Source organism: Microtus ochrogaster, unplaced genomic scaffold (genome assembly GCF_000317375.1).
Source record: "Microtus ochrogaster isolate Prairie Vole_2 unplaced genomic scaffold, MicOch1.0 UNK139, whole genome shotgun sequence".
Lineage (NCBI taxonomy): Eukaryota > Metazoa > Chordata > Mammalia > Rodentia > Cricetidae > Microtus > Microtus ochrogaster.
Window position 1 is genome coordinate 527,842 of NW_004949237.1, and position 7,575 is coordinate 535,416.

At 35.8% G+C, this 7,575-nt stretch overlaps 1 pseudogene; it reads left to right on the forward strand.

Moving 5' to 3' along the window:
• The first annotated feature begins 780 nt into the window (after window positions 1-780).
• The window catches only part of LOC102000788, a 16,751-nt pseudogene continuing 9,956 nt past the window's right edge, over window positions 781-7,575 (forward strand).

Here is a 7,575-nt window from a genome sequence, read left to right on the forward strand (position 1 = left end):
TAAATTAGTCAGCAAAATGGCACAAGGTGGTATTCAAATAAGAATGAGGAAATTCTACATGGTCTTAATCCCCACATAAAGAAATACATCAGGTCAATGACTACTAAAAGAGTAAGAGACAGCTGCCTCAGGAGGGGAAATCCCATATTGGCCATACAATCAAAAGTGCTCAGTTTAGGATACATTCACATACATACAGAACTAAATGGAATCCACAGGTTATATGTATATGTTACCATGTGCAAATAGCAATGAAAATTAAGGAACACATCATAAATGTGGAAAATGGGGGGATGAATGAAGGAGTAGATGGAAATGGTGAAAGTTATATAGTGCAGCTAAGAAACATTAAAATTCTCAAAAAACAACTACTATTTTTTTAAAAAAAAATTGCAAATGGAAACATTTTGTATAATCTCTGTAATTTTTCTGCACATTTGAAAGCATTCTGAAAGCAAAATTATATTTAAAAAGCATTTTAAATTAATCCCCATTTCTATGTCCTGGTGCTTGTTATTGGTTTTCTAGTGTGGAGTCATGAACTCAAGCTCAGATATGCTAAAGAATGATCTCTGAATGAGTTCACAGTTGCTTAATACAACAACCTTTGACTGGTTGTTACAATATCTCTTTCTTCCTATCAGTAGCTAGTTTTACAATAAACTATGGGTGTTAATAATTTCTTTTCCCACAGTATAAATTTTAGTTCTCAAGATTTGCTAGAAGCTGAACAGGTAGCTAAATCTGGAATCATAAGAGCATCTACAAAAATTCTTTGCCATGTCGGACTACCTCTGGTTTGAAGGGATGCCTTTCCCTGGTTTGGGTTATACAAAAGAATTACTTGAAGAAATCTGTGATAAATTTGTGGTGAGAGATGAAGACACAGTCATACTGACTTACCCCAAATCAGGTAAGGAGTTAGTGAGAATGATCCTAAACTATATAAGGAAGGTTAGGACTTGATCCTCATTAATTTAGGGAATGAATGAAATGCTCTCTATATCTGATTATCTGATGCTTAAAATAATTTGTGGGCATGAAAAGCTATGTGTCAGCAGATTTACATTCACAGAAAGAACTCTCGCTTGATCTGTGTTGTCAGAGGATCAGTTAAACCATGAGAGCAATGGCAGTGAAACCTAAGGCAGACTCTGGCATTGTGTCTCTGTGTGGAAGAGTGAGTGGAAGAGGGAGAATCATGAGAATTAACAAAAGAAAGAGCATCAGAAGAAAAAAAAGGCCCGGATATAAGAATATGTGGTGGAGACTACAGTGTCATGCAGGTGAATCACCATGCTTGTTGTCCAGTGTAAAGAGTCTTAAATCTCAAGGAACCAAAAAGAGGCATCATGGGTTTGGGGGAAGGGATGCTTGCAGAGTGGAAGAAGCACTGAACTTTGAGTATGTATTAGGTTGCTAACATGAAAAATACAATAATATAGAAAACCAAGGGCAGCAGAATTCAGGAAACGATTCAGACAGTAACCAGAGAAGAAAGTTGGAAAAATATCCACTGACAGATGAGCATTTAAACACAAATACTAGTGTGTGTGGTAAATAGACAAAAAGAGATTTACTTATCTTAAAAAGAAGGTGTATTTATACACACACTGCAGCATGGATGCATTTCAATGGCATTGCATTTTAAAAAAGGGAGTCAGTCTCAAGGACAGATTTCATGACTGCATCCCTTTGAAATATATAGACTACTCAAATTCACTGCACCCAAATGGAGAATGGTGATGGCTGAGAACTGGAAGAGATGTTCAGTAGGCAAGTAGAGTATATTGAGTATAGTCTTAGTTTTTCCATGTAAAACATTGGGAATTGCTGGATAAATATGTTTTGTACTTACACCATATGTACATGGTGAGCAAAACAGATCTGTGGCTTGGAAATGCTGCACTGTTAATTGTATGGTTGTGTATTCTATTTGAGGCTTTTTCACAAGTACTTTGGAAATGAGTGACCATCACTTCTTTTCAGGAACTAACTGGCTAATTGAGATGATCTGCTTGATTCAGACTAAAGGGAATCCCAAGTGGATCCAATCTGTTCCCATTTGAGAACGCTCACCCTGGATAGACAATGAAGAAGGATATCAGTTATTAATCAACAGGAAAGGACCACGCCTCATCACCTACCACCTTCCCTTCCATATTTTTTCCAGGTCTTTCTTCAGTTCCAATGCCAAGGTCAGTGTCCAGAGGTTGAGAAATTCTTTTTTTAAATTGATTTTTATTGAGCTCTACATTTTTCTCTGTTCCCCTCCCTGCCTCTCCCTTCCCCTTCAAACTTCCCACAAGGTCCCCATGCTCCAAATTTACTTAGGAGATTTTGTCTTTTTCTACTTTCCATGTAGATTAGATCAATGTAAGTCTCTCTTAGTGTCCTTATTGTTGTATAAGTTCTCTGGGATTGCGGTTTGTGGGCTGGTTTTCTTTGCTTTATGTTTAAAAACCACCTATGAGTGAGTACATGTGATAATTGTCATTCTGTGTCTGGGTTACCTCACTCAAAATAATGTTTTCTAGCTCCATCCATTTTCTTGCAAAATTCAAGATGTCATTTTTTTTTCTGCTGTCTAGTACCCCATTGTGTAAATGTACCACATTTTCCTTATCCATTCTTCAGTCAAGGGGCATTTAGAAATTCTTGATCAAAGGTTCATTGAACCTAGAATACCATGACAGGCTCTGCAGCTCTTGCTAAAATACACTCTGATTTTATAGATTAGGGGAGGAAACTGAGATTTCCAAGCATTAGGTGATGCTGATGTGTCCCCTACTCATACTGTATCAAAGTAAAAGGATGTCAACCACCACACAGAGATCCTGTGCAGATATATGAGAAAAATCAAATATCACAGTAGAACTTTCAGGAGCTACATATACAGGCCAAGCAGAGTTAAAATCTTAATGTATAGTGATTATTACTCTTTTGCTGTCATGAAAGTCAATTAGCCAATTTTGATTCCACAAATACCCCATGCACAGTGGGTGAATTAACCAAGGCAGAGTTGCTCATGGAGGAAGCAGTCTGAACAGGCACCAACGTTCTAATCATGGAGATGGTTCAACAATTATGGCTCATCTCTACCCACTATGTCTTTCTGGTCTAGCTGTTCATTGAGATCAGTAACCATAGGAATCATCACCCATGTCCCTGATAGAGGAACTCCAGTAGATATCATAGATATCCATGTTTTGATCATTAATTGTGGTTACACACACACATTTTATGTTATATATTTGTGTGTATACATATACATATGTATACACATATACACACATACACACATATATGTATATTCCTAAACACTTAAATACAACCTGATCAGTCTGTACAATGTTCCTTGAATGCACATTTTCAGGACTGAGCATTTGTTATTGTATACCCAGTTGTTATGATTTTCCCAGTGGAAATTATTTTCTCTGACTCTCTGCATTTCTTAGTTGCCTGTAGGTCTTTTTTTTTCACCATCGTGGAATGACACATTGGCATTAAGCTCTGCACCATGATTTTTTGAGAGGTATATTTGGTAGTTACAGTTACAGAAACCAATAGGTTTGTCATGTTGCAGATAGATTTAGCACAGTACTCATCACTTTATATATGTAAAATGTCCTTTTCTAGTGGATAGATGGCTCCTTATCATGAAAGACGTTGATCTTTACAACTTTAGAATCAGTCTTGGATTATTATTATTGTTGTTGTTTTGTTTTCTACAGTATTAGTCACCTTAGTCAATTGGCCATTACATTTTTCAAAGCATATAAAACCATCAAGAGGATTCTGACTACATATATTTTATTTATGTATATATTTTAACCAAATAAAAATAATAAACGTTTTAGAAACCTCATGGATATCTGTTTGGGATTTCATAATAATTTTACCAGTTAAAAAGTGGTGAATGACTATAGTGACCTTCATGTACATGTTTTTCTATTTTAGATGTCATCAGATATCCCAGAGATGTACTTGTGTCTGGTTATTTTTTCTGGTGTAAGACAAATCTTGTTAAGAATCCAGAGTCACTTAGTACTTACTTTGAATGGTTCCTCAAAGGAAATGGTGAGTGTCCCATTAAATATAGGAACTGGGTAAGGCTCAGGGACATTTTTCAAAGACAAGGTGAGCTATAGATTAGGCTGGACTTGAACTTCCTATATAGCTGAGGAAGACCTTGAAACTCTTCTCTTCCTGCATCTTCCTCTTGTGTTCTTAGACTACAAGCACTTACTACCATGTTCTGTTTATTTTATATTGGAGTTCAAACCCAAATGTCATGTAAGTTATCTTACTTAGATACATCTTTAGCCTTTAGTATATTATGTAGTCTTCATCTCTCTTGATAATATATTTCTACAATCAACCAATCTGTGCATTCAAGTTTCATGACCATTTCAAATATAATTGTGAAGTCTTCCTGTTCTCACACATCATTGCATAACAGTGCACAGCAACATCTTGCCCCATGGCCCACTATTCTGGCAACATTTGGAATTCTTTCTAGTACTAATGTAGATATTATCATTTTTGGTGGTTTGAATGACAAATGCTCCAAACACTATTTCAAAGCATCAATGGCAATATTTTAGATGACTTATGAGGAACAGCCTTGCTGGTGGAAATATATTCTGAGTGTGGGCTTTGAGAGGTTAAATACTTAAACCACTTCTAGTTTCTTCCTTCTGTTTCATGATTGTAGTTAAGGAGATGACTCAGAGCTCCCAGTTTCTATAGCCCTGCCTGCCACTTTTCTACGTTACCTTATCTTTTATTCTAATTCTCTAAGCATATAAGCCAAAAATAAGATGTCTCTTCCTTAAGTTCCTTTTGTTCATAGTATTTTATCAGAGCAACAGAAAAATAACACGTGGTTTTATTCCTACAACTCTTCTTATTTGTGGATTTTCTTGTCTTTTTTCACTTGTCTTCCCATATATTAGCCTGACCATCACCATTTTGTTAATATGCAACTTTCCAAATATTTTAAGTCACATTTTCTTATTTGTCTCAAATTTTTTTCATAGGCAGGGATTCTTTATACTTTATCCTTTTATAACTTTTTTGGAATATATCAATTATATACAGTAACGTTTTTCATAAATTATATTTCTACACATGTATGTTTTTGACCACAATAATGACACACTAATCCATCTTGTCCTGTTTCTATATTTGTATAACCTTTTCCTCTTTTCAACTATTTCTCCTTTCTACTTTCATGTTCCTTTTCTTCATGTGTGTGTTGCGACACAGTTAGCCATTGTGGTTGCTATAGGCACACAAGTGAGGAGTCATTTACAGAAACATGGACACCTTAACATAGCTACTCTACTGAAAAAGTACTTCCCTTCTATCAGCAACCACTAACTACATATAGATCCTTAAGAAGGGTTCTCATGAGCACTGGCACCCAAGTTTGCTTAACTGCTTATAAATCCAAAGGGAAGGTATAGACTCTTAGAAGTACTTGCTATCTCCTTGATAGAATATTAAAGAGCCCAGTCTTGTGTGGGTTGTGTGAAATAATCACTGCTACTATGAGTTAAAGTGTGCTATGACCATGTTATGTCTAGAAGACAGTATTCCACACCACTCTACTCAATCTTTAAGCTCTTATATCATTATTGTATCTTCTTCATCCATGATTCTTAACCCTTTATTGGGTTATTCATTTATGGTGATCATTAAAAAGGCACTTATTCTCAGCATTTGGACCAGTTTTGAGTTTGCAAAATTATTTCTGCCCACTATAAGAAGAATCACCTTTGACCATGCTGATAATAGTGATATATAAGAAGAAACACATCTACTTAGAAGACAAGTTAATGTGCATGTTATGTCCATTTCACAGAAAAACGGTGATGGCTTCTGCACTAGGACCTATTTCTTAGCATGGAGATTCACCTATATTGACTGTACCAAATGTTAACTCTTCTCAATCCAAAAATTATTGGCTACTCTGATACTACAATTGCCATTATTGCAATTATTATTTATGCATTATTGGCATACCTTGTAAGGGTATTTAAGTATAGATCACAGTTTCCATAGCTGAGTAATACTACTGACAACAATCTCCCACTAAGAACCTACATAATTCCTTCTGGTACTATGAGGATTATTCAGCAGAAAGGTATGTTTCAGCCCATTCCCAGCTTGCTCTCTTTATGTACTGTAACAAGCATATGTGGATGTTTATAGAAATATGGTCTTACCAGCTCATTTTTTAGTGGGGGGCAACTGACAACAGTGACAATTGCCTTTATTACTTGGATACTCAGACCCTTCACAGGGAGCAACTCCTAGGATGGTATCCCAACACCAGCAATGAAGTTTTCTATGATTTTTATGATTACTGGGAGCAGTATTGTCCACTCACACAAAGTGCTTTGATTTAAACTTTCTAATATTTTTTAAATGATCTTACAAACTAATGTGAAACATGATCAATAAAAACTCTGAGAGAAAAATTGTAGTTCAACATAAAGATCTGAAAAGCAAAGCAGGCAGCCACTAGGTCTACCTTGATCTCAGTCCAAAATGGCAATCATGCCTCCAGGAATTTCTGACAGCTGTTTCCTACCATTTTATATTCCTCTCAAGGACTGGAATTAAAGGCATTCACCACTGGGATTAAAGGAATGCACTGCATAGTTTGTATTGCAACTAGTGTGGCTCCCGGGATTAAAGGTGCATGTTATTGTGGCTACTGGGATTAAAGGTTTATGTCATTTCTGGCTGTCCAGAGTGGCTATTATACTTTCTCAATCCCCAGGCAAACTTTATTGAAATACAAGTGAAATGCCACTACACTAATGAGTTTCTGTAAGGAACTTTCATATATTCTTGGTTTTGGTTAATTCTACCCCTCATATTTCCATGTCATATATATATATTCTTTGTATAAACATATTCAATCTCATATTTCCTCTCTTCACATTTATACCATATATATACTAGAATTTCTCTTTCCTTGAGGTATCTGTTTTTCTTGTTGTCCTTTTAATGGCCCATATCTAGTGTCCTGTTCTTTATAAGCACAGGTTAAACACACTAGCAATTTGGCTATGAGCCAGGGGTTGTAGGCACATGCATTTAATCCCAACACTTGGGAAGAAGAGGCAAATGTATCTCTGTGAGTTTGAGGCCAGCCTGGTCTACATAGTGAGTTCTAGAATAGCCTCCAATGCTACAAAGAGAAACCCCATCTTGAAAAAAAAGGAATTTGGCTATGATAGTGTTTGTCAATCTATGACAAGGTTACCTCATTAGGTAAATTTTTTAGTTCCATCTATTTTACTCAGAATTTCATTTTTAAAACTGAATGAAATTTTATTGTATATACCTATTACAATTTCATTATCTATTTTCAGTTGATGGTCACCCAGTTTGAATCTGTTTCCTAGATATTGGGTAGAGAGCTGCAATGAGGACTGATGTTTGAGTACTTTTGCACTTACATATACCTAAGTATATCATAAAATATACCTAATTAGTATGAGTATATACTTAACACCTGATAGCTGAGTCATTGTTGCGGGAGGTCCTTCCGCTCCT